Genomic DNA, 27415 nt, shown 5'->3' with positions numbered 1-27415 from the left:
ATTTCACTTAAAAAAAAAAAAACCAACAACTTTATTTATTTATTTTGAGAGAGAAAGAGCAAGCATGCAAATGTTTGGTTGGGGGGGGGGAGCACAGAGAGAGAGGGAGAGAGAGAACCCCAAGCAGGCTCTGCACTAAGAGTGCAGACATGGGGCTCGGACTCACGAACCACGAGCTCATGACCTGAGCTGAAATCAAGAGTCAGACACTTAACTGACTGAGCCACCCAGGGGCCCCAATATTTCACTTTTTAACATCTGTCCTTCTTCATTGTCTACAAGATGGACCCTGAGTCATGGGGTCTCTTTCTAGATGTGAACATTGACTTGGGTCTCCTCTGGCATCATCGCCAGGCCTGACCAGGTAGGTGCGATCTTCTGGGGACCTTCCTTGGAAACTGTCATGTCCAAGTAAAGACACCACCATCAGAGTGGACGATGCTTAAATTAGCGCCCTGAATTAGAAGACGAAGACTGGAGAACCGCATCAGTTTCAGAGCCAAAACAGAGGGGCTGTTCACAACCAGGTCCTCTAAAGTTTCGGTACAACACGATACTTTCCTCCCATGCCTAGTTCTTTTTCTCCCAAAGCCAACATAATCGTGGAGAGCTTAACAAAGCGGGCCTTTTACAAAGAAAATTACCTTAAGTCAAAAAGAATAGAAACAAGATACTTGGCATTAATGGTAATAATAACCAGATTCCTGTGAAAGGCTAAAATATTGCTACTTTAGTCCCTGATTGTTGTGGGAATTTGTACTTTTCAAAGCCGATATCAAGCCCTCCTGGAACTTTTGGTCAAGTGTTTTATGCTGCTACCAAGTAACCCAGGGAAAAGGAGAAAGAGTTGTTTTGTCTAGCACATTTCTTCCATCACCAGAAGATGAAGCTGTAGGCAGTCCGTTTTTTTTTTTTTTTTTTTTCTTTGTCTTTCTTTATTTCTTTTTAATGGTTTGGAGATGCTGCAAATACTACAATCTGGTCTCCTGAGGTATCCCTGAGGTATGACCCTTATCAAGGAGCTATCTTGACCCCTTTGTCTTTTTGTTATAGGAATTCCCTTGCCCTCACCTTGCGGGACTTTCAAAGGCGGACAAAATTTAACTCAAAAATCGTAATGCCAGAAACATAACCCGCCAAGAAAACTGTGCATTAGCCTTTTTCACATGTCCCTAATTCTCTGAACTTCTGCCTTACTTCTTCCAGGGGTCCTGAGTCCTGGCTTGGAGGCCACGCCCTCCGAGGGGACTCAGCTCAGAACAGTACCTCGTCTCTTTGCCTGGAGGTCATTCAGGCCAGATTGTAGTCTGGGCAAGGAGCCAGATCTGTTTCCCCAGGTCATAACTAACTTGTAATTATCCCACTCTCCTGCTAAATTACTATCCCTGTTTCACGGTGTAAAAAGTAGACAGAATGGTCAACTCAAAATTAGAGTTGGGCTTTAAGCAAAAAGCCTACAAGTGTCAATGTTAGAACAATAGTGAATGTTGAATGGTTACTATTAAGTCAGACTATATCAGACACTCTGTATACATTATCTCATTTGATTATTACGTCACCTCTTCAAGATAAGTACTAATATTACCCTTCTTTTACAGATGAGAAACCAGGTTTAGAAAAATAAGTTATCTGCTCAAGGTTACACAGCTTCTAAATGGTGGAATCAGGGCATTCAGATCCCAAGCGTTACTTGAACTCTCTCCTCTTTGTGGCCTCTCTTGACCCTTTTGGAGATTTTATGAAGAAAGTTGGAGGGGATTGTTGGTGTTCCCAGGGAACCCCACCTTCGGAACACACGGAAGCTTTGAGAGGCCAAATCTCAATTACTTCTGAAAAAGTTGCTGTCATCATAGTTTTTTTGGGTGTGCTTGGCTGAACATGTTCTCTGCTTCACATTTAAAATAAAATGTACTGACCTTCAAGGAAAGCTTTATGGTTATAAATTTTAGTTTCATTGATCGAGTTCATCACCATCTTTATGGATATGATTTGTAAAGACGATGTGGATCCTTATCTCTTGCCATCACGATAAGACTGAGGTGATTTCTCAGGGATTTTGGTTTCCTTATTCGTAAATGACGGGTTTGAGTAACATGATCTCTAGAATCTTTTTCGACTTTATGCCCGGTGTGTACACACACATGCGTCTAGAAACCCACTTAAAGACCTGGACGACCTTAGTGAGGTACCAGTCACTTCCCACTGGTTCCTACGATGTAGAATCTGGTCCAGGTGGTCAATCACCATGCCTGAGGATTTGTAACCCCAGTCACCTAAGCCCAGGAGAATGCTGTTTACACACAGTTCCCACCCCTCACTGTCCCAGATCTATCAACAGTGAAGGGTATAAACCAAACTAGCTGGTGTGCTGTAGGGAGTTCCTGCTCTCCCTGGAAGGAGCATTTAAGCCAGTCTTCTCACTCTGCTGGCAGACGATGGACTGAATAGTCTCTGTCTTCCGTGGACCAGAGCTGAAGAGGGCTGTAGGCAAACCTGACAGTGAACTTACCTTTCCAGTACATGAGTTTTCTGGGGACAAACTTGGAAAAGGCCCAAAGGATGAGGCCCACCAAACCCAGAGTGAGGGGAAGCGGGGTGGCAGATTTATCCTGGTTGATCCTGGGGGCCTCAGGGGAAGCTCTGTCTCAGAAAGGTGCCTCCTCACAAGGCCTGTCAGAACTGATCTCACACGCAGGTAAAGAAGGATCCAGGGGAGGAAGGATGAGCTTAACGGGACATGTTCATAGTGCAAGAGAAAACTTTGCCACGGTGGAGGAGAGAGATCAGGGGGTTGTGGGAAGTCAAGTCAGTTATTGTCCAAACAATACTGACACATAAGAAGTAAGGAGAAAGAAAAGTAGTAGAATGATCTAATATTGAACAGATCAAAATCATGGCATCCCAACGGGAGGCAAACTTTGATAGATTCATAAAGATTAAAGAGTGCTCACTTACTGTGTTGTGCAGAGGAGAGGATAGTTAGCAAATACAGCTTGTGGGCTACATATGGCCGGTGACCTTTTCCGTGAATACAGTTTATTGGAACATACATCCATTCATTTATGTATTAACTATGGCTGCGTTCGTGTTACAGTGGCAGACTTGAGTAGTTGTGACAGAGTTCATATGGTGTACAAAGCTTGACATATTTACTGTGTCTCCTTTACAGACAAAGTTTGCTAACCCCCGATGTAGAGGAAAGAACACATCGTTCTAAGCTTTGGAACAAACAACTTTGTATCCACACTAGTTTTTATAATCTCCCTTTCAAAGGTTTAATTTCTCATCCACGAAATGGGAGACCGTATTACCCGTGCCAACTGACCACTTAAGTCACTAATTATGCTAATTTATGACGCTGAATAAAACGATGAATGTGTAAATGCACGTTAAGCTGTAAAAAGTTATACAGATGCTCAATGTCGCCAGGGCTATTTTCAAAGTATTCGGCAAAAGAGAGAAGGCAAAGGAAGTTGGGTTTTCCTCAAGAGAGGTAAAGAGGAAATAAATAATAATGATTGCCAAGGGCACATTAGCCTTTTTATCTGTGTCAGTTAATATATAGTTTTGAGGTGAGGTAAGCTGGGTTATTAAAATTAAAGAGAAAGAACTAACAGCCACAGTCACCTTGAGGATGGACGAAAGAAATTTGTTAGGTGTGAGATACCGCCAAGTATTGTGGCCAGTTAGAGGGGATGCAGGCCCTGGTCTGAGGGAACGCCCACCTAGGGGCTGTGGAGTAGGACTGGGGGAGGGCAAGAATGGGAAGACAAATTCAGGAAGTACTGCTTGGCATAGATTTATAACAATTAGGCCTTGTTTATCTGGAATTCAAATCAAGCTGGGCATTTTAATATTTTTAATGTTTATTTCATTTTTTTGAGAGAGAGAGAGAGAGAGAGCAAGAGAGAGAGAGAGAGAGAGAGAGAGCGAGCAGGGGAGGAGCAGAGAGAGAGGGAGACACAGAATCTGAAGCAGGCTCCAGGCTCTGAGCTGTCAGCCCAGAGCCCGATGCAGGGCTCGAACTCACAGACCCATGAGATCAGGTTCTGAGCCGAAGTCCAGAAGCTTAACCAGCCAAGCCACCCAGGAGCCCTGAGCTGGGCATTTTACATTTCTACTTGCTAAACCTGGCAACTCTCCCCCACCCTGTGTGTTTTGGGGGTGGGGGGGTGGGGAGGGGGTGTGGCCAATCACAGGATTCCCCACCCCCTCACAATCTTTTGTAGATTCTGGGTCCTGAAACTGAATGTTAAGCAAAGTTAAGTAAGGATGGAAGAGAGTTGGAGCTGATTACCTGATGACGGTCTTCTAGAAAGACCTCAGAGCTGCCCTGTTCTGCCCTTTCCTAGGCCTGTGGTTCAACCCCATCTTTAATTCTGTGAACTATGCCTTTAATTACCAATCTAGCCCTTTCTGTTCCTTAAACCTGTAAGAGTTTGTTTCCTGTCAAAGAAGCCTAATCCATATATATTATAGATAATAATGATAAATAAAATTACATATATTCTATATACATATATGTGTGTATGTAAATATGTATATATATACATATAATTTACCCCACCCAAAACAGTATCTAACAAGACATTGTGGGGATGGGGGTGGCTGGTAAAGGTGTAGCCAGAATGAGAAAATTAACTAGGGAAATCTTTTTGAATGAGGATCTGGATATAGGCGGAGGGGTGGGGGGGGTGGGGGCGGTGGGGGGGGTGGGGGGGTGGGGGGGGTGGGGGTGGGGAGAGGAATCTGGACCCAGAATCTGGCAAATGTTTCCATTCACTGAATCAGAAAGCAACAGTGAGCTAGCTACTAAGGGCTCTTGAGTAGAGGAGGGGCGTGATAAAAATGACATTTGATTTTAAAAGTTGTTTCTAAAGCTGTTTTTTTACTGTTTTGGCGGGGTGGGTTGGGGGTGCAAGTGGCCACAGGGCATCTGGCTGGGGGGCTGTTCTCAGGGTCCACAGGATAGGCGGCGGGGTGGGGCAGTGAACAGTGGGAATCCCCTCGGAGCAGACGGTTGGATGTTAGTGACTTTCTGGTCGAGGGGAACATCCACACGGGGCGGGCCGCGCTCCAGTTGTGTCCTGAAGGGCAGTAACTCAGCCTGGGGGGCTGCAGTGCGGTGGGAAAGGAACAGCTCTTGAGGCGGGAGGCCCATTATCCCAGCTGGCTCAGAGTCTCCACCCCGGGGAGGGATGTGGTGAGAGTGGAGGCCATCCAGCAGAAAGTGACAGGGATGATTAAAGGGATGGAAAATCGGGCCCATGAAGAAAGGTTAAAGGGATTGCCGCTCTTTAGCCTGGAGAAGAGAGGCGGGACGGAATAGCTGCCTTCAAGTCCATGCACGGTTATTAATAGACGCGTGCTAGGCAGCTGCCCAGCGCGCATCCGCATCCGGGAGGACAGCACCGCTGCAGCCAGCCTGGCACCTCCGCGGGGAGGGAGAGGGAGAGAGAGAGCGAGAGAGAGGCAGGCTCCCGAAGGAGGAAGAGGCATAATTATAAAGGCTCTTTTGTGGTCTCTCAAGTGCCCTCTCCCCTCCCCTTTGTTTTTGGCATCTGTCATTATGCTGTGCAAACCACAGCCAGGCCTGTGATGGCACCAATATCTGCTTTCCTGCCCACTCGGAAGGTAATGTGGCTATAAAATTGACGAGTTAGAGAAATAGGGTACAAAGGGTGGACTGTGTCTAGCTCTGTGGAGAGTGCTCTGACGGGTCTCCCAATCCAACCTGGATAAATCATCCTGCCTCCGTTCCTCCCACCACGTCGGCCTGGTCTATTCCATCTGGGCTGCTCTGACGGACTCCCCAGGAGTTCACATTTGCTCTGCCTCCCTGTCTAATTCGTCACTTTGGCAACTTGAGAGGTCTTCTATTTCTTCCCAGGTCAAATATGTTTCATTTCACTTTTTTTTTTTTTTTTTTTTTTTTTTATAAATGGTTCCTAATGTGAACCCCTTCTCAGCAGGCCAGCCTCTTGCTCTCTTGGCTAGGCTACCATGTCACGCAGCCAGGCCAGCATGCCACAGTCTCACCAGAGGAGGCCAAGAGGGCCCCTTGGCCTCAGCCATGTCAGATCCCTGTTAGGGTGACCCAGGGCCTAGGCGTGCGGTGACTGTATTTTCCTGATGGACGTGTAAGGGATATAGTTATGGAGGGAAGGTCAGTTATGAACCACATATTGGGACACTTCAGAATTGGAGCTGAGTGAGGGGTGGGTAGGAGGATGGGAGGAGACATGGGGAATAAACACGAGCCAGAATTTATCACAAAAGTGATGGAGTCTGGCCTTCGAAAAGCCCAGAGCTAACATTTATTTGGTTAGGGTTCACTGTGTTCTGAAGGAAGAATGTCAGTGACTTTCACTCAGTGACTTTGCTCATCTGTGAAATGGGCATGATCACGGTAGCTACTTTCTAAGGCTATTGTGAATATTGAATAACACAGTGCACATCGAGGGATCAGCGTACTTGGCATGGACCCTCAATACACATTAGCCACCATTATAATAATTTATTCTCAATATGATCTGCTGAATGATATTGATGGAGCAAAGGAAAGGCCGTGAACAGGAAGCACTGGTCGGGTGTGATCATGCTTCATTTTAATGCCACTCTTTCCCAACACCGGTCGGTGACATTGGCCAGCTCCGGAGGGATCAGCTGCCCACCGTTCATTTAACCTTTGTTTGTTCTCATCTGTCTTTGTCATTATTTTTCCTCTTCTCGCCCTTCTCATAAGAAAGGGTAAAGCATAGGAATCCTTGGTTCTGCAAAGAGGCGGGCCCTGTCTCTTGCTCGATTCCATTGGAAAAATCAGAACAATTCCTATTATTTTCGGTTCCCAGACCCTGAATGTGTCCGGCTTCAGGTTCACTTCCTACATGTCTCTCGTCGCCGGATCTGCAAGTAATTTAACCTTGTTTTCATAGAGCGCAAAGACGTTCCGCTTGTTTACACTGGAGACAAATTTTCCTCAATTGACGCAATCCTATTGATTAAATAATGACTTTCTTCCTCATTTAAAGGTAATTTCGGTTGGTATCATGACATGGAGGAGGAAAGTGAATGCCTTTTCTGTCCTGCTGTGTGAATGGCAGCCTGTGCCTGTGAGGGCCAAATCTGCCGCTCCGGGAAGCGCCTTCTCATTTTTCTCACCTGTTCTGGAAACTGGATGGGCAGCTGATGCCAGGACCCTGTGAAGAGGTTGGCTAAACATGGACAAATCTTGATTAGGGTCATTAAGGAGTTATATTAGCTTGGGAACAAATGTCAAGCCTGGGCTGGGTAGAAGAGCCTTTGTTTTAAAAATGGATTTGAGGGGGATTCTGGGGTAGACAAAATGGGTGATGAGGTTCAAAAGGTACAGACTTCCTGTTATAAAATAAATAAATCCTGCGATGTAATGTACAGCATGGTGACTAATACTGTTAACTGCTATAACAGCAGTTATAATACTGTTAATAATACTGTATCGCATGTTTGAAATTTGCTGAGAGTAAATCTTCAAAGTTCTCACAATAAAAAAAGAAATTGTAACTACATAGAGTGATGGGTGTTAACCCGACTTATTGCGATGGTCATTTCGCAATACATACAAATTTCAAATCATTATGTTGTACACCTGAAACTATATAATGTCATATAGCAATTATATTTCAATTAAAAAAATAAAAAGATTTAAAAATGGATTTGATTTGCTTTTAAGATTATTAACATCCAATAAACTAGGACCTACACATGAACTGTTTTTCAAGGTTGCATCATATGACAGTCAGGACGTGTCATCTGAGCCAAGAATAAATAAAGTCAAAGGGAAAGGAAGCACACACATCAGGAACAAGGGCAGAGAACAGCATATGCGGAAAGGCACCGAGATTGGCTTGGGGGTGGTCAAAGAAAATTGATTGCGCTAGGCTAAGTCCCTGAATTTCATTTGGGCTCAGATTCTTATTTACAAAACAGGGGCAATTGGATCAGAGAATTTCTAATGCACTTTCTCCATTCAATGTTCTCTGATATATGGAAATACGGAGACTTTGTTGTTATTTTGCTTCTATTCCAAGCCCTTTTGCTGTGTGTTCCAATAAGAGTAAGTCCAGAGGATGACATTTGGGAGGATGGGTGGGACCTCTCTCCCATTGTCTCTGTGTGAGGTCAGGACAATGTCTTCTGTGTTGACAATGCTGGATACCACCATATATGTTCCATAGGGGAATGTATATTATGCAACGATTTAAAAAATAATGTAGAAAACCTTTGGAATCACTTGGGAATGTATTACCAAAGGTAAGTGGGAGCTCGAAGGTAATAAGAGAAAAAGATAGCTGACATTTTTTTGGGTATTTACTATTGCAGGCATTTCCAGGGGTTCCTTCATTTTCTCTTTACTAGGGATTGATAGACGTTTTCTGTAAGAACCAGAGAGTAAATATTTTAGGCTTATGGGCTATCACCTCTCCTTTGAAATGATTCAACTTTGCTGTTATAGCAGAAAAGCAACCATAGGCAACATGTAAACAAATGTTTGTGGCTATGTTCCAATAAAACTTTATTTGTGGACCCCGAAATGTGAACCTCATGTAATTTTCACGTATCACAAAATATTCTTCTTTTGATTTTTTCCCAACCATTTAAAATGTAAAAACCATTCCTAGCTCGTAGGCCTTCACAAAAACAGGCAGTGAGCCAGATTTGGCCTATGGGCCATACTTTACTGATCTCTGTTCTTTACTACAATGCTTTAAGGGAGGGGGAGGACTATTTTACAGATGAGAAAAAGTCTTAAAGAGGTTAGCTAACTTGTCCAAGTTTACCAGTTACAAGCAGTTGAGCCCGAATATAACCCAAAAGGCCAGATTCCAGAGCTTGAACTTTAACACCTAACACTTCCAGAAGGAATAATTGGAGTGGTGGGCTATGTGGTACTTTGGTCTCTCTAACTCTGATTTAACATGGTCACAAAATTGTCTTTTTAATTATTATTTTTTTTCATGGTGGTTTAGATTCAAAACATTAGAGCAAGGCTGGTCTCTCACAAGGCCGGGAGATAACCTGGCTGGCTTAGGAGTCATGTGGGAAAACAGCTCAAAAGAGGACTGAGCAGGTAGGGGAGGAAGATGCAGAAAACAAAGAGGAGATTCTGGGAGCATCAGGACCGAGGGGGATGGGCCATCCTCGTCCAGGATGTTTGCCCTGGGCGTCAGCTCAGCATCTCCTTGGGATGGACAGAGTGGAGGCTAGGAGGGAAGAGAGAGCCTGCTTCACCTCCATCACCTCCCATTCCTGTTCCTGAATAGGATGCATGTTGAGCCTTCTCTAAGGCTTCCTGTACACGGACCTCATCTCAAAGCCAAACTGTCACCTGTTGGGGGAGGCCTGTGGCTTCTCCTGTCTTTCCCAGGAAAAGGCACATGGGAATGCCAGGTGAGGGAGGCCTTCCAAGTCCAGAACAGACTGCTTCAGGAAGTCATGAGCGGCCTGCTCCCAGAAGTGTTTGGGGGTGCTTGCTCTCCGTGGACACCGGCATAGAGGGCCTCCTGGGGTGGGAGGTGAGAGTGCAAGAGGGTTTGGAGGCTGGACCCACTGACATGATAAACATTCACTGACTACCTACGTGTGTTGGTTCCAAAGCCAGGAGACCCCAACACGTATTATTTCCTTTGATTCCCACAGCTGAGTTCTGAGAGAGGCAATGTGGTCCCATTAGACAGACGAGGAAACTAAAGCTTAGAAGAGCTTGCCGCTTTCCTGGGGGTGGTGGGTGCAGCAAAGGGAGGCAGAGTCTGTCTACTCTGCTTTCTGCCTCCCATCACAGGCCCGCACTCTGTGCCGTGCAGAGCAACGGGCTACAGTTCTTGCTCTGACTGTTGGTCGCTGTGTGGCTTGAACAAGTTACTTGATCTCTCTTCACCTGTTTATGGTTATACCTACTTTCGAGGATTGTCCTAAAACAAAAGTTGGTATCATATGAAGGCGCCTAAAACAGTGCCGGGCACGGAGCAGCTTATACGCATGGTTGCTTTCTTCCCTCTGCTTCAAGATGATGTGGTTTTGTGAAGTTGGGTGAATAATCAATCTTGCTCAGTTTGAGGTTTTCAGGGCCTAGCAGAAAGCCAGGCATGGAGCAGACACTTAATAAATATTTGTTGAATGAATGGATACACAATGCTTACATCTACTGATGCCAGCCATCTGGATACTTAGAAACCTAAATGGATGGATTCTTGACTTTTCATCTGCTTGTTGGATGTTATTCCAGAATATAAGCAGCAAAAATGATCCAAAACATAAAAATATGAATGCACTCAGGTCTTACGGATGCAGATTCTTTGGGAGAAATGTGTGAACCAGTGGGAGTCTGCATTGGGCTGTATTTAAAGAAAGGGGATTTGTTATTTTCAAATAACTTCAGCTGTGTCACCAGGTTTATTTATTCGCCACCCATCCATCCATTCATTCAATCATTCAACAGTGGCCTAGAGGGGCTCTTAGGGCCTCTTTTAATAAACAGGGAAGGAAGATTATCTGGAGCATGTCAGTTATTTGTAGATAAATAGAGGCTTCCAAACTGCTCTTGGGAGCTTGGAAACGGTTTGTTCTCAAGTGTTTTAGACACTCCTCCAATATCCTGCATGTACTGCTTCTGTGTACCATCTCCGAAGAATCCTTGTGCTAATTCGCAGTCATTAGTGGAAATGCTGAGTGCATCTGTTGGGTGTGTGGGAGTGCGTCTGAAGAGGAAACGCTCACACCGGCGGGGGTGCCTTGCTCCTGAGAAATGGGGTCTCGTTCTTGACATTGAAATGATGTATGGACTGAGAGGAGTAAAAATCCCTTGAGCTGGTGAGGCTGGGCCATTATTCTTAGAATCAGAAGATGGGTGCAAGAAATTCCTCTTCTTTTTTTTTTTTTAATGATTCAGGCAGACAGTAATACCTTCAATCTTCTGGAATATTTGTGGCTATGTAGTCCCACACTAAAATGACTTATGCTTTTGGGACTCCTAATTGTGTGTTTTCTGTACCTTCTTTCTGTCTCACAGATAACCACTTCTGCAACCCTCAGCGTGCTTATTGCTAGCAGTTCAGCACCTTCCTTCTAATTTGTTGGCTGTTTCCAATATCTCATGGATTAAGAAAAAAAAAACCAAAAGTAATAATGACAAAACCAAACCCAAACAAACAAAATCCTGGAAGGTACGCCTGTTAGGACAATTTAAAAAGCAAGAGTTGATAGGATCAGAATGAGTCTGAGGGGACTTTCAGTGAGCACGTGCACTTTGGAAGCTGGACTTTGTGGGGTCTATACTGGCTGTTTGGGGGTCTACTCTACTTCTTTGTTCTTGATTATAAGCTGTACGGATTCGGTGAGACATTGCTCCAGCCTCATGGCATCCCTCTGAAGCAGGGATGTGGCTTTATTTCCCAGAGGAGACGACTGAGGAGGAAACAGAAAAGCGGGAGTAATGGCCTTCCATAGGGCATGGCTGTCAGGACCACACTGAATACAATGGTAAGATGATGTGTTTACTTGCAAACGGCCGCATTGATTGCTCACCTGTCATCATTTTGAAGCTGAGTTTTTAATACTTTGATCAGAGCTACTTGTTTCTGGACCTCTTTGAGAGACCTTCTGGGAGATTCTGGCGTCAGGAAAGGAGCACTTGACTAGGAGTCAGGGGTCAAGAGTTGCGGTCTAGATCTAGCTCTGTGAGGTTGCTTAACCTCTCTGAGCCTGGATTACATAATATGAGGGCCTTGGTTGAACCCGACATTTGCTAGGATGCCTCTAATTGTACCTTGCGTGTCTTTGATTTTCTGTGAGCTTCGGAGCCAACCCTCTTCAGGAGCCAGGGGAATGGCTGTACAAGGGACAGCCCATCTTCCTGTGGGGAGCGGCTGAGTAGCTGGGGTATCCCCAGAGCATCACGGCCACAAGGTGGGCTTATGCCAGTGAGCTCCTAGGCCTCCCTCGCCTCGGGTTCTAGGAGGGCCTGGATGGGCTCCTCAAGTCCTTGCTCTGTTCCCCTTGGCATCCCTTTCTTTCTCTGCCTTTATCCTCCTCAGCCTCTCCCGGCAGGAGCCACCGGCAGGCATGGCCCATTCTGTAGCCAATTCTGACCAAGGCAGGAAATGGATGTGGAGCCTCAGCCTGCCACTGGAGGGATGAGAGGGCTGGAATTTGGTCTCATGGTTTCAATCAGTAATAATCGTGCCTCGGTTAAACCTCAGAGGCGACGGTGCTACCACTGCTCAAAGCTGATAGTAAGTGGTGTTCTTCAGATGTGGGATCCGGAGGCTTAGGCACGACTTGCAGGCTCCTGGGTGCCTTCCTCCTGCTCTTAGTCTCCTTTGCTCAAATCCAAATGAGGATTGGGTGTGTCAGAGTCAGCCGGGCAGCCTGCAGCTTCCAGAATTTCCTAGGCATCCCCATCCCCCAGTGGCGTCAGCAGCAGACTCCCAAATCCACAATATGATCAGACTCTTGTCTAGTGTTCTAGACCCTGCCCCCTCTTCCTTGTGCTTGGGGCCTCCCCAGGGCTCAGCAGCCTGCTGGGCAGGGTCCTGCTGGGGATGGACAGCCCGGGGTCCCACCGGTGCCTGGACTCTGCTGGTGTCTTCTCTCGTCTCAGTAGGGCCAGACCCTCTGCTGTCACCTTCAAGAATCATACCTGAGCTTGACTTGCATGGCTTAGTGCCCTCACTAGAGTTGTCCTCCAAGGCTGGGACGAGCAGCTCAGGGTCTCAACACACTCAGTTCCTTATGTCTGCGTTTCACACGTCCCTACAATAGCAAGAGCAGACCAATAAATTGAAAGATTGTCCGAGTTTGGGGAGAAAGCATTCTGGGATGCGATTTAGGCTTGGAAGACACAGGTCTCCCTAAAATCTTCTTGAGAGATATCGTTGGGCCTGAGCTGTAACTAATATCTACTAAGCCATAATCCTGGAAAAGGTAACTTGAGGAACGTTGTAGTGATGGAAGTTTTTGGTGTTTAAGGAGCAGAACTGAAAATGGAGAAGCCAAGGGGGGCTATAGAATTCGTCAGGGTGTCTGCCCAGAGGCAAGTAAGTGCTGATTCTAGACAACAGGTGTTGGGCCTCAGACAGAGGGGAACAGGGGTTGCTGCAAATGGCCCTAGGGCCATGCAACGCCCAGGCTTGATTCTGTGCTCCGTAGTGAATCCAGCCACTGCCGGCCACAGGGTGTCCCTTCAGCCTCTCTGCCAGGGTTTACTGTAGGTGAATGCCTGACACTCTGGCTTCTTACAGTCTTCTCTGAATTTGCTGTTTGACAAGCAGAGCCCAGGTGAGCACTTCCTTCCTGGATATGCTGGGAGAACAGAGGTCCAGAGCATGCAAGGAGGATCTCAGCTGCCAGCCAGGTCTTCCGCCTGTGCTAAGCCCGTCAGCAGCTGTGGGCAGGGGTGCCTTCCTGATCTCCCCTCGTATGGGAGCCTGGCCTCAAATATGGGGAACAAAATTGGGGTGCAAATCCGGGAGGTCTCTTCACTCCCAAGTGCTTCTTCCATCAGTCCCATGGCCACCTGGCCAGGCTATTGTTGTTCACCTGGAAATGCTGACAGGGAGGGGTCCCTCCCGAGTCCTCTGAGACAACTCTCAGGGGACCAAGAGGGGAGACTCAAATCCTTAAGGAAGGATCTGGGGGTTAGAGTGGAGTTGGAGAGGGAGTGAAGCCCACTTTAGGTTCTGAAAAACCTCCCCTTACAGTCTCTGCCGGCTCTCACCCACCCCTCTGCCTTTGATGGGGCAGCAGCGCCTCCTGGTGGCCACCATGTCTGGCCTCCCCTCCACTGTCTCCACTTCAGGGGCTTCTGATTTTTTCCCCTGGTGGGGAACTCTTCTCCCAGGGCCACCACTGCCCATGATTCTTTCCTTCTATCCTTTTCTTTTACCTATTCCCTCCACTTTTTCTTTTGAACTCAATTTTTATCTTTTGAAACATCGCTGCCGAAAACCATCCTGTAGGGACAAGATGGATGGATAAACTAGTAATATGGCTTTAGCCACTGATAAAGCGTGACAAGTTAGCACTGTGCCAGCCGTTACTGGGGCTGGAGCAAATACATCTCTTTCAATGCGCCATTTGTCTCTCAAACTTCCTACATTCAACTCCAGTCGTAAACAACTGCGATGTCCTGGTGCCTCGCCTGTGCCAATCTCCGTGTTGGGAATCTACTCTGTGCCGCCTTTTACTTTGGTCAGGGGCATGATCTTCCTGTTGGGGAAGATGAGGGGTAGGATGTGCGTACAGTTGGATCTCCAGCCTGCCCTGCCCCAAATTCCTCCTCACCAGTTACTGGTCACAACAACCTGGCTTTTTTTTTTTTTTTTTATCTTGGTACCACCAGATTCAAAAGCACCCACTCTTAGGAGTCCAGAACGAGAGTTTTCCAACATCTCACATGGGCCCCAAGTAGGGGTTAAAGGCAGTTGTTCAAAGTTCGAGACCTTTTATTTTCCCAAAAACAGAAAACGCTGAAATATTCAGATAAAAATGAGGCTTTTAGGGGCGCCTGGGTGGCTCAGTCGGTGAACCGTCTGACTTTGGCTCAGGTCATGATCTCACGGGTTGTGAGTTCGAGCCCTGCATTGGGCTCTGTGCTGATAGCTCAGAGCCTGGAGCCTCCTTCGAATTCTGTGTCTCCTCCTCTCTATACCCCGCCCATGCTCAGGCTCTGTCTCTCTCTGTCTCTCAATAATAAATAAACGCTAAAAAAAAAATTCTTTTTAAATGAGGCTTATAATAGAGAGAAAGCTCCTGGCCTGGGTTCCAGTCCTGACACAGATAAGCACTTGCCTCCTGCCTCAGGCTTTAATTTCCTGATCTGCACAAGGGCCGGAATACCCCCCCAAAGTCCCCTCTCTGCGCTGCAGTTCTCTCCTTCCAATTCTTCTGCTTTTGTGCAGCCAGGCAGGCTAGGATGTGGCTTTGATCTACACAGACTGAATCCTGTCCTGGCTTCGGCTACCTCCCACCCACTCACATGGATTCTGGGCTTTCATTTTTGCCAGAGTCATAGTTTTCTGGTGTTTATTTTTAAAAGGTCTGCATCTGTGGTGACCGTCTCCCATTTGGAAAATTAACTGCTTACAGATGTTGCGTGTGGCAGAGCCTTCTCCCAGGCGATGAAACCACTGGGGTTTGGATATCATTTCAAAAGGAAGAGGAGAGAAGAAAAGCTGAATGTCTCTGATGTAGGTGGCAGAGCTTCTTGACCTTCTATAAAATGCCCGAATGAGATCTACTTTTAGAAATTGCAGGGTGGAGGATTTCTTAAGGTTTGAGAGCCCAAGTGTTAAAAAGCTCTCATTGAAACGGTCATTTGTGGGATGTCTGTGGCTGTGGCTGCCGGGCTGGGGCTCAACTAGCTCCTTCTATCCCTGCACACAGAGCCCTTACTCACCTACACAGCCACGGTCAGCTTCGGCCGGTCCAGGCAGTGACTTCCCTTTGGGTTCAGGGTGGCTCTCTGAGTTTAGGTAAAGGGCGCTCCAGTCGAGAGCAAAACCCAGCAGATCTTCCTGCCCCTGGGGTCCTGGGTGTAATTGCTGGCTCTCCGCCCTGTGCTGTCCTCCCCACATTGACTCCCCATCCTTGGTTTCTGTCGACCTTAGTCCCTTCCTCTTTGAGGCCTCCATCCCTAGGTGCCACCCAGCTCTCCCACCCCACACACAGTGGAAAACCGGTCTGGGCCTAAAAAAGACATCTGGTGAGATCCTGTGGGACCCCCATACAAAGCCCATTTCTGTTTTCTTATTCATTCAGCAAGTTCCAAATCCAGGCTCGAGAATGGAAACTAAGGGGGAAGGGTCACAGCCAACTCTGTGTGGGTACTTAGGGTGTGTGTGTGTGTGTGTGTGTGTGTGTGTGTGTGTGTGTGTTGTCTATAGTGTGTGTGTGTGTGTGTGTGTGTGTGTGTGTGTTGTCTATAGTGTGTGTGTGTGTGTGTGTGTGTTGTCTATAGTGTGTGTGTGTGTGTGTGTGTGTTGTCTATAGTGTGTGTGTGTGTGTTGTCTATAGTGTGTGTGTGTGTGTGTGTGTTGTCTATAGTGTGTGTGTGTGTGTGTGTGTGTGTGTGTGTGTGTGTGTGTGTGTGGTTTGTACACACGTGGTGGTATTTCTGGCTGTGAAGAGTGGACAGAGGTCAGCTCCTCTCTCTAGCTGGTTATCACCCTGGGCCAGACAGCTTCCTTTCTGCTACGTTTCTATTTCCCTCACTTAGTTCAGTGACCTCTGTGGTCTCCAGTTCTTCCCACTGGTAGGCAGATTCCTGCTGCCTTTGTCCGGTGAGAGTGACTAAGAAGAAATGAAAGTTTGATTGGGAAAGGACCTTAGAGACTATCTCTAAATTGTAATGAATCTGACCACTGTAAGTATGAGAAGATTGAGGCCTAATCTGCACAGTCTGCTTGAATTTCATGCTAGTTCAAAATCAGTAGATTTAAACATTGTGGTCATATTACTTTGTATTTCTGGCAAGATTTTCTTTATGAAAGAGACACTCAAAAATGAGAGAGGGAATATATATAATGTTCATTGCAGGTATTTGGATGCAGGTTTAGAATATAGAGATTTACAAGACAATACTCAATCTTTTTTAACGTTTATTTATTTTTGAGACAGAGAGAGACAGAGCATGAACGGGGGAGGGGCAGAAAGAGAGGGAGGCACAGAATTGGAAGCAGGCTCCAGGCTCTGAGCCATCAGCCCAGAGCCTGACGCGGGGCTCGAACTCACGGACCGCGAGATCGTGACCTGAGCTGAAGTTGGACGCTTAACCGACTGAGCCACCCAGGTGCCCCAATACTCAATTTTTTTAAGGAGGAAAATTACTAGTCACTTGTTCAAAATCCTGTAATATAAAAATGGGAGGAATAAATTGAGTGTAAGGCAAGTTTATGATTAGGGATAGTATTTACTCTTGGAATAAGATAACTATTAAAAAAAACAGTACACAGGAATGGCCATTAAGTGGGAAATATTGATAAGTTGTACTCAAATCTTCACACACACACACACACACACACACACACACACACAAAAGGGAAACATAATTATTTTTCAAAGAAATAACATGAAAATTTATCAACCACATCTATCATTTGGAGGAGCGATGTCTGGTACCAAGTAGCAGAAGCAGAAAGAAGGAGAAAGGAGACAAAGGTCAAAGGCCACTGATGGATGATAAGACCATAGGAATTAGGACTCCCTTTCAGTAGTTAAAAGGTGGGGGGAAAGTTTGTCTGAGATAATGCTCTTGGCTGCTCAGGGTTTGCATATTAGCATATCAGAAAACATGCTTTTTGTTGTTGTTTTTTTTAATCTAGTATCCTTTCATCATAAAATATCAAACAAAAATATCCTTACAGTTAAATCCCAGACAAAAATGGAGAACTTGACCATTGTTTCTTACGTGATCACACAGAGAGAATCTTTTCTTACCCTATGAGCATTCTCATGATTTTGAAGGGCTTCTTTTTTCTTTAAATGTTTGTTTGTTTGTTTGTTTGTTTATTTATTTATTTATTTATTTATTTATTTATTTGAGAGAGGGAGACAGAGTGTGAGCAGGGGAGGGGCAGAGAGCAAAAGGGAGACACAGAATCTGAAGCAGCTCTAGTCTCTGAGCTGTCAGCACAGAGCCCGACGCAGGGCTTGAACTCATGAACCTCGAGATCATGATCTGAGCCGAAGTCAGATGCATAACCGACTGAGCCACCCAGGTGCCCCATTGAAGGACTTCTTCAGCTGAAAACCATGACAACCTTGAGGGGGGAAACTGGTCAGACTGCCCACAACCTTTAACCTGCCCTGGGGCCTCTCACAGACGATAGGCATAGACCAGTACCCATGGCTTACGCAAATGTGCAGATTCCCTTTCTTCTGCTCACCATCTGTTTTCTAGTTTATTTGTACTTGGCCCACATGATGCCTAACAACTGGTTTGACTGGTTTTTGTTTCACTGAATGGATGAGACTAATCTATTTGGTGCCTTGTGGAGGCAGATCTCAGCTCTGGGTCACATGGCTTGCTGAGGGAACAAGGCTCCCTTTTCATGGAGGCAAGTCTGAGGTATTTTGATATGGCAGAGCCGTAAGGATATGTTCTCAGTGGTTTCAGAGTGGGTCTGGAAAAACCAACAACCAACCACACCACACCCAGATGGGAGGCACTAGAAACAGTGGTTTAGTGATGGGTCCCAGAAGGGCATGGACTGTTGGAGGATGCTGACGTAATCCATGCCAACCACAGGGTTGTGGACAGTGGCTGCAGATGGTAGGGACCATAAGACAAACCAGGTGCAAGGGTGGGGTAAGGGTCCGGCATCTGGGCTAGCTTGAGTGCCAGTCCATAGTGGGCATCCAGACATTGGTGGACCACATCAGAAATATGGTGCCACTTTCCCCAGTGTAATTCTGTTCCCAACTCCAATGTGTGGATTTTTTCACCTACACCACCAATTCTCCAAGGCCAGTTGGCTATTCTACCATTCAACTCAATTCTGACCCTATCTACCTGGAGATAGTGGGAGATCCCACAAGTTAAGGGCTCAGTCCTACGGACTATTCCCCTCTCCCACTTGACACCAGTTGCAGGTTGTGACAGGTTGTCATCTCTGCTTCTGACCTACTGGCTATAGATATAGATTCCAATGACCTCTCCTTGGGTTTGATGAATTCCCTGGAGTGGCTCATAGAACCCAGAGAAGCATTTTACTTCCTAGAGCTGTGGCTTATTATAGAAGGATATAACTTGGGAACACCCAGTTGGAAGAGATGCACAGGGCGAGGTATGTGGGAGGGGGCCCAGAGCTTTCACACCCTCGCAAGAATGCCAGAACCACCACATGGTCACCAACCCGGAAGCCCTCCGAATCCTGTCCTTTTGAGTTTTTATGGGGGGCCTCATTACACAGGTGAGGTTGATGAAACGATTAGCCATTGGTGATTGAACTCAACCTCCAGCCCCTGTTCTCCTCCCCAGAAGTTAGGAGGTGGGACTGAAAGGTCCAATCACATGGTTGGTTCCCTTCGGTGCTTTTTATTTATTTTTTATTTTATCTTTATTTTTTTTAATGTGTATTTATTTTTGAGAGAGAGATAGAGTGTGAGCGGGGGAGGGGCAGAGAGAGAGGGAGACACAGAATCAGAAGCAGGCTCCAGGCTCTGAGCTGTAAGCACAGAGCCCAATATGGGGCTCGAACCCAGGAACCATGAGATCATGACCTGAGCCGAAGTCAGGTTGGACCCTCAACTGACTGAGCCATCCAAGTGCCCCCTTTAGGTGCTTTTTAAAAGTCACCTCATTAACATAAAGTCTGGTGTGACTGAAAGGGGTTTGTTATATTAATATCAACACACTTTTATTGCCCTTACCACTTAGGAAATTCCAAGGGTTTTAAGATCTCTGTGCCAGGAACTGGGACAAAGAGCAAATATATAGTTCTTATTATAAATCACAGTATCACACTTAGGCTCCTATACATGCAAATGTAATATTTTATTTGCATGGTACTTAAAAAAATTTTTTTTTAATATTTGTCTTTTGAGAGACAGAGTGTGAGCAGGGGAGAGGCAGAGATTGAGAGGGAGTCCCAGAATCCGAAGGAGGCTCCAGGCTCTGAGCTGCCAGCACAGAGCCCAACATGGGGCTTGAACTCATGAACCGTAAGATCATGATCTGAGCCAAAGTCCGGTCAGATGCCCAACCAATTGAGCCACCCAGGAGCCCCTATTTGCATGGTACTTTTAACCCTGAGTCTAGCATGAACAGCTGCTTGATGCTGACTTTATTATTACTATTATTTTAGAGAGCGAGAGAGTGTGTGTGCATAGGAGAGAGGGACAGAGGGAGAGAGAGAGAGAGAGAGAGAGAGAGAGAATCTTAAGTAGGCTCGATGCTCAGTGACAAGCCCAAGGCAGGTCTTGATCCCAAGACCCTGGGATCATGACGTGAACTGAAACCAAGAGTCAGACACTCAATCAACTGAGCCACCCAGGTGCTCCGATGCTGACTTTTACAGTTGCTCTAATTCTGAGACAAGTTGGCCCAATACAGTTGCTAGGTATACATGATTGACTTTATTGTGCAAATTTAAAATGCTTTAATATGCTCCCCCAATAAATTCTTTGGTTTGGAATTACCTGTCATTGATGTACATCATATCTTAAGGCTAAAGAAAGGAGTTATCTTTTTATTAATGTAAAATAAGGTTCTTCCTAAACATGTAACCAAATGCTAAACACATAATGAAAAGAATAGCTATGGAGCGTTTACTGTGTGGCAGGTACTTTGCATATGTCATTGCATATATGACCTATGAGAATGCTGTGATGTAGGTATTATTATTCCCATACTACAGAAGGGAATATGAAATTTCAGAAAGGATAAGTAACCTGACTTCAGGTCACACAGCTTGTAAGTGTTAGAGCTGAAATGTCAACCCAGGTTATATCGCTACAGATTTCCAGCAATTAACCCCTCTGCTATACTGCTTCTATATATATATACATATATATATATTTAAGTTGGCTTGAGGAGCTTCCACATTGTTATCTTGTCCGGTGTCAGTCTGTGTGTGTTGCTTGGGCGGGTGCCATCAGGCAGAAATGCCTAAGGAAATCCTTGGTGCAATGACACTATCTTGACCAATACCGAAGAGTGAATATTCTCCAAAGGGTAGAGAGCATCAGGCTGGAAATAGGTGGGGTTTTCAGGTGGCCCATTCTTTACATTAGCAAGCGAACTTTGAATGCTAGAATTGCAATGCTTTCCTGTAATTTAAATCTAAAGGATGCTTTATTTTTATAAATATGCTAAATAGAATCAAATTACTTTTTCAGAAAATCAAATTAAAATGTTACCATTATTTAAAATTTTATATAGTTTTTCAGGGTGCCTGGGTGGCTCAGTCGGTTAAGGGTCCAACATCAGCTCAGGTTATGATCTCACGGCTCATGAGTTCAAGCCCTGAGTCGGGCTCTGTGTTGACAGCTCAGAGCCCGGAGCCTGCTGTGGATTCTGTGTCTCCCTCTCTCTGCCCCACCCCTGCTCTCACTCTGTCTCTGTCTCTCTCTCTTTCAAATATAAAATAAACATTAAAAAAAATAAAAAGGTGTACAATTCAGAAATTTAGCTGAAAATACAGGTGCATTTTGTAAACAGTAGTTTTAATTTTAACAAGGACACATATAGCTTCAGTCATGGTGAAGCTATATGCTATATAGCATATAGCTATATGCTATAATCTTTGGAACAACCCAAAGATTATATGCATTGTTTTAAATATATTGTATTATTACTGCCTGAAGGTGGGACGTCTTGATGAAAAACATACCAAATCTGATTTTACAAACCCTCAGCTAGAGCATGGGAATTGCAATGAAATGCTGTTAAGGCAATTAGATTTAATTTTGGCAAGTTACGAAATATCAGTACAGCTAAGAAAAAAACCAGAGATCCTCAAATAAAGAGCAAATCTTGATCTTTGTTGCTTACCATAAATGATGTTAGCAAAGGTTTACAAAAACGGAAACAAAATGACCAAATCCCTGAACTCTTCTAAGTGGTTATTTCACTTTGAAAGGGATTCTAAAGACGTATTTAAAAATTTAGAGAAAATTTTTATGGTGAAATAGAAAAAAAAAAACTGTGTGATAAATATCCAACAAAAGTATAATTCCAGTAAAATACAAGGAAATTTGAATAATGGAACAAAAATGTTTGCATGACTATGAAGATTTGCATATGTATAATCTGAAACCTGGTTTCTATAGACTTTTCTGGCCACTCTATACTAATGTATCATCTTGTTTAGAGGCAAATTTGAACAAAGATATCAAAATATTTCTCTTTTCTCAGTTTTCTTTATTAATAAACCATTCCAGAAAAATTTTCAAGACGATGAATTTATGAAATAGTGCATAGATCCAGATATTGTTTTAAGGGAAACTAAAAGTCACTATATAAGTGATAGCAAGTTATATAATTAAAATATTTTGTGTTTCCAGCTAATTTACCATATATGACAACACTAATTTACTATATGTGACCTCATTACAATTTTCAGCTTGGTAGGTAAAATCCATGGTTTGTTTCCAAGCCAAGTATTGCCTTAAGAATTTCACGGGGGGGGGCGCCTGGGTGGCTCAGTCGGTTGAGCGTCCGACTTCAGCTCAGGTCACGATCTCATGGTTCGTGAGTTCGAGCCCCGCGTCAGGCTCTGGGCTGATGGCTCAGAGCCTGGAGCCTGCTTCCGATTCTGTGTCTCCCTCTCTCTCTGCCCCTCCCCCATTCATGCTCTGTCTCTCTCTGTCTCAAAAATAAACATTAAAAAAAAAAATAAAAAAAAAAAAAGTATTTCACTGGTGATTTCGATGGTTACTACCTTAGCAGGATGTTTCCCTAAATTGAAATAGCCAAATTTGGCATCACCGTGAACAATTTTGATTATAGCTACATAATTAACTATTTGTTGAAATGAAGGACAAGAAATATGGATTTTTATGGATTAAATTTATGATAAATAATGATGAGGTGTCTTTACTGTATTATCCACCTGAATGTGATCGGTTCATCAAGATATGCAGCCAGACATGTACCATCAGTTGTCTGTGATGTTTTGCCAACTTTTAGTCATTAAAAACCAGAGCTTTGAGCACATTTTTCAATTTTGATGCTACAAATGTCTTATTTGTCAAGAAAGGAGGATAGGACATGCTATATTTATTAGTTTTTAGCTTGATTTATAACTTTTAAATATTTAGACATATGGTATCTTGGGTGGGCTTGAATGCTGGGCTGACTTCCAGATGAATGGGCACATGGCTTGGAGGAAAAGGCTTGGGAGCCCACACCTGGAGGGAAGATTAGGAAATGAATTTGGGGTTAAACTAAGAATTCTTCACATCTGAAGGTAGTGTCAACCCAGCACTCCTGTCTGCTAAGATAGCAGTTCTCAAACTTGGTTGCCTATGAAAATAATCTGGGAAGCATTAAAAATGCCTATGCCCAGGCCCCACTGTCAAGAGCTTCTGATTTAGCCGTCTTGGTTGAGACCTAGGCATCAGCATTTAAAATTTAAAAAAATATTTATTTATTTTTGAGAGAGAGAGAGAGAGAGAGAGAGAGAGAGAGAGAGCAGGGGAGGGGGAGAGAGAGAGGGAGACACAGAATCCATGAAGCAGGCTCCAGGCTCTGAGCTGTCAGCACAGAGCCCAACATGGGGCTCAAATTCATGAACCACGAGATCATGACCTGAGCTGAAGTCAGATGCTTAAGCGACTGAGCCACTCAGGTGCCTCTTAAAAAATATTTTTTTTGGGGCGCCTGGGTGGCGCAGTCGGTTAAGCGTCCGACTTCAGCCAGGTCACGATCTCGCAGTCCGTGAGTTCGAGCCCCGCGTCAGGCTCTGGGCTGATGGCTCGGAGCCTGGAGCCTGTTTCCGATTCTGTGTCTCCCTCTCTCTCTGCCCCTCCCCCGTTCATGCTCTGTCTCTCTCTGTCCCAAAAATAAATAAACGTTGAAAAAAAAAATTAAAAAAAAAATATTTTTTTTAATGTTTATTTATAAGCATCAGCATTTCTTAAAAAAGCTCTCCAGGTGATTCTAATGTGCAGTCAGGGCTGAGAAGAGTTATCAGTAGCTTAGCTAGCAAACAACATCCTGACAGGTTGAATGAGCTTTGCAGCCAGGTTATATACTATGGCCACATTTTGGTTACATTATGTCAGGCCTGAGTCATACTCAGGTTGGACAGGGCTGGAACAAGAGACTGTCATTAATGGAGAACCAGCAAATGAGCCTCAGGTTCATTCATTCGACGGGTATTTATTTTGTTTCTACAATATTTTAGGAACTAAGTTTAGGGAATAAGGATAAAGGAATAAGGGGAACAGATATGTAAACAAAATCAATACAGTGTTACAAATATTATAGTAAAAGTGTATATGGAGTACAGGAAGGATACACTTCCATATACAAAGGAAGGATAGATGACGGGGGTCTTAATTGAGTCTTGAAAGACATGGGGTCATCACCGGGCTGTTGCAGTTGATGACCAGGAGTTTGTATCCCTACAAACTTCTTGAATTGGGCAGGATGGGAACCCCAGGTGTATTGAAAGCAGGAACAGACCTCTGGGCACAGCCAAGTGGGGGAAACAGGAATGGAGGCTTTGAGGGGATGACCGGCTGACTGCTTTTTGTTCTGGAACCACTTTTAACAGAGCCTGGATGCATTTTCTGAGCAATATCTTAAAGCATGTTCAAACTGGGGTTTTAGGAGCGCTTTCCAAGAGCTCCAATGGAATGGGAAAGGAATCCAGTTCCAGATCCTTAACTTCCATATGTATTTTTCCTGGCTTCCCTGCTAAAAAGCAGGTGATTGAACCATTCTCCCAGCAGCTTCAAGCTGTTTCTCCTCTCCCACAATCACCTTCCATGCTTTCCACAGGCAAACAGTGACTCCTTGCTCTTTCAAATCTCCCTGTGATGTAACCTCAGAGGCACCAAATAAAGGGATTCTTTGAAACATCAGTTCCAGGGAGCTCCTTTAATGATTAATCAAAGAACCATAAACCTGCCTTCTGGTTTTGTATCTTAAACACATTTCTCTTAAAGGTAAAACACAGTGTTAGACAAGGGTATTTTTGGCCCATTTGGTGATGTTTTGAATCCTAAAATATTGCACAGTGAGGAAGTTGGAGTGAAGGCAACATTACTTTAATCATCGATCTTGCTTCTTCTGTCCCCAGACTAATGAATCCCTCTTGGAAGAAAATTCCAGAAGAAAGAAACAAAGAGAGCATGAAAGAAATCCTGAATGCTAAAATGGCTATTTTCGAAGGTTTAACATAAGCAGTTCCTTTCAACCATTCTCACACTCATTCTAGGGTGCCTCATTAGCTACAAAAAACGCACATTTAACTAGTGGAACCAATTAGTGATGCTGATTCTTTTCATCTTTTTTGAGATTACCAAGTTATTCAAGATACATTTAACAAATATATGGATAAAACATGTGTGATTTATTTTCAATTGCTCTGGGTCAATAAAAGACTTAAATGCATATTATCAAATCAAATCAAATCAAATCATGGATTGATTAAATCTATTGCTTATCTTACTTCATCTTATTAAATATTTAATATTTTCTGTTACCTACTAATAAAAATGCAAAGTTATATGATGAACTGATTAGTTTGTTTTCTTTAGTAGTATATATCTTTCTCTGTCACTGGATAGGAAAAGTTTGATTACAATGTTTAATAAATTATTTCTGCTTTTTTTTTTTTTAATTTTTTTTTTCCAACGTTTATTTATTTTTGGGACAGAGAGAGACAGCGCATGAACGGGGGAGGGGCAGAGAGAGGGAGACACAGAATCGGAAACAGGCTCCAGGCTCTGAGCCATCAGCCTAGAGCCTGACGCGGGGCTCGAACTCACGGACCGCGAGATCGTGACCTGGCTGAAGTCGGACGCTTAACCGACTGCGCCACCCAGGCGCCCCTATTTCTGCTTTTTAAATGTGGAATTTTATTTATTTTTTCCCAAAACCTGAACCCCAGAGTTTGAGAACACACGCACACACTGAAAGAATATTATTATTTTGATCATACTTCTTGCTTCGTAAAAAAATTACAATTTTCGCTACTTATTACTTTCTGCTATTACAAATTAAGGAAACAGAAACAGCACATTGATTAATCATCTTGTTCTCCAACTTTCATTTTTAAAAATTTTAAACAAGTTTTTACATATTTATTAAAGTAATATCTATACCCAATGTGGGGCTTGAAATCACAACCCTGAGGTCAGGAGTCACATGCTCTTCCAACTGAGCCAGCCAGGCGCCCTGTTATTTTATAACTTTTAAAACCAGGGATAATTAATTATACAGGTTTATATCACTCTAATATTGATTTGGCTGTTATTTCCCATAAATAGAATGAGCTCATCTAGGGTCCAAAGTTTTAGCATAAACATAAAAGAAACACAATGATATTAAATTCTTTTATCAGAAACTATTGCATGGGTAAAAATATATTCAGATTATCACGAGTTCCATTTTTCCTAAACCTTTTTTAGTATATTGGTTTAAACAGGTGGTTCTAAGTGACTGAGTAAAAGGTATACTTGTTAGTCACTTGACAAGTCTTGGAAAAGCATTTTTGCTATACTTTTCAGAAAAAAAAAAAGCAAATGACTTGCAAGATGGCAGCTTTCTAATTCATTACTTTCAACTACTTTGAAGAAAAAGTTTGAGTCGTCTGTCACCTATTGCTCATTAAAAATGCTTTGGAAGATGGGGCGCCTGGGTGGCTCAGTCGGCTGAGTCTCTGACTCTTGGTTTTGGCTCAGGTCGTGATCTCATGGTTTGTGAGATTGAGCCCCGCATCAGGCTCTGTGCTGACAGTGCAGAGCCAGCTTGGAATTCTCTCTCTCTGGCCCTCCCCCACTTGCTATCTCTGTCTCTCTATCAAAAATAAATAAATAAACTTAAAAAATGCTTTGGAAGAATATCACTGTGATCCTTGGCATGTAACTCAGGAGTAGTTGGAAGAAGTAACATTCCTAATAACAAAATTCCTACTTCTAGCCACCCCTCCTACAGACAAGTTTCTTAGTGCTTACTACTATTGCAATGAAAAACAGAACAGAATTGTTCCAAAATTCTATCTTTCTGGCAATGGGCACATGAATTAATTGGAAAATTAAGACTAGTTCTTAAGACATGCATTTCTTTTTATTTGGGGGCAAGTGCCTGGCTGGCTCAGTCAAAAGAGCATGTGACTCTTGATCTCAGGGTTGTGAGTTCGAGCCCCGCTTTGGGCATAGAGATTGCTGAAATAAACTTAAAAAAAAAAAAGAAATGCATTTCTAATGACATTTTACTTTTTATGTGAATGTTTTTATGTTTACGTAAATGTTTTTATGTTTAATGTTTTGATCAATTGTGTACTAAATAATAATACAATGACAGTTCACTTGAGAAATATTTTTACCATTTAGCCTTACTTAAGGTCACAAGAAATTTTTTTTAAGTTTATTGATTTATTTTTTAGAGAGAGAGAGAGAGAAAGAGAACCAGCAGGGGAGGGCCAAAGAGAGAGGGACAGAAGATCTGAAGCAGGCTCTTGTGCTGACATCAGAGAGCCTGATGTGGGGCTTGAACTCATGAACCGTGAGATCATGACCTGAGTCGAAGCTGGATGCTTAACTGACTGAGCCACCCAGGCACCCCAAGAAATTTTTTTAAAGAATTAAATTTAAGTTACATATTTGGTGTGAGAAGTATGAAATGGTGATGAGTAAGACTTTCAACTATAAAAATATTCCATTAGGGGCAAAATCCTGTGGGAGAAGTAATGGAAATACAAGTTCA

General features: G+C 44.0%; 1 long non-coding RNA gene and 1 pseudogene across 2 annotated transcripts in view; one reads left to right on the top strand and one right to left on the bottom strand.

The window, feature by feature from the left end:
• The window catches only part of LOC147582356 (uncharacterized), an 88303-nt gene extending 63049 nt beyond the window's left edge, over positions 1-25254 (top strand). Inside the window, exon 3 of one of the 2 annotated variants that reach the window (XR_015248699.1) lies at positions 24786-25254. This is a non-coding gene — a long non-coding RNA (uncharacterized LOC147582356). The remainder of the gene's footprint in view (positions 1-24785) is intronic. The other variant, XR_015248698.1, reaches the window with a different exon arrangement.
• On the bottom strand, positions 12182-12265 carry LOC147582357 (U4 spliceosomal RNA; annotated as a pseudogene).
• Positions 25255-27415: the final 2161 nt, after the last annotated feature.

This window comes from Puma concolor, chromosome A3 (assembly GCF_028749965.1).
Source record: "Puma concolor isolate L17-30 chromosome A3, mPumCon1.1.hap2, whole genome shotgun sequence".
Lineage (NCBI taxonomy): Eukaryota > Metazoa > Chordata > Mammalia > Carnivora > Felidae > Puma > Puma concolor.
This window is presented reverse-complemented; position numbering and strand designations above follow the sequence as displayed.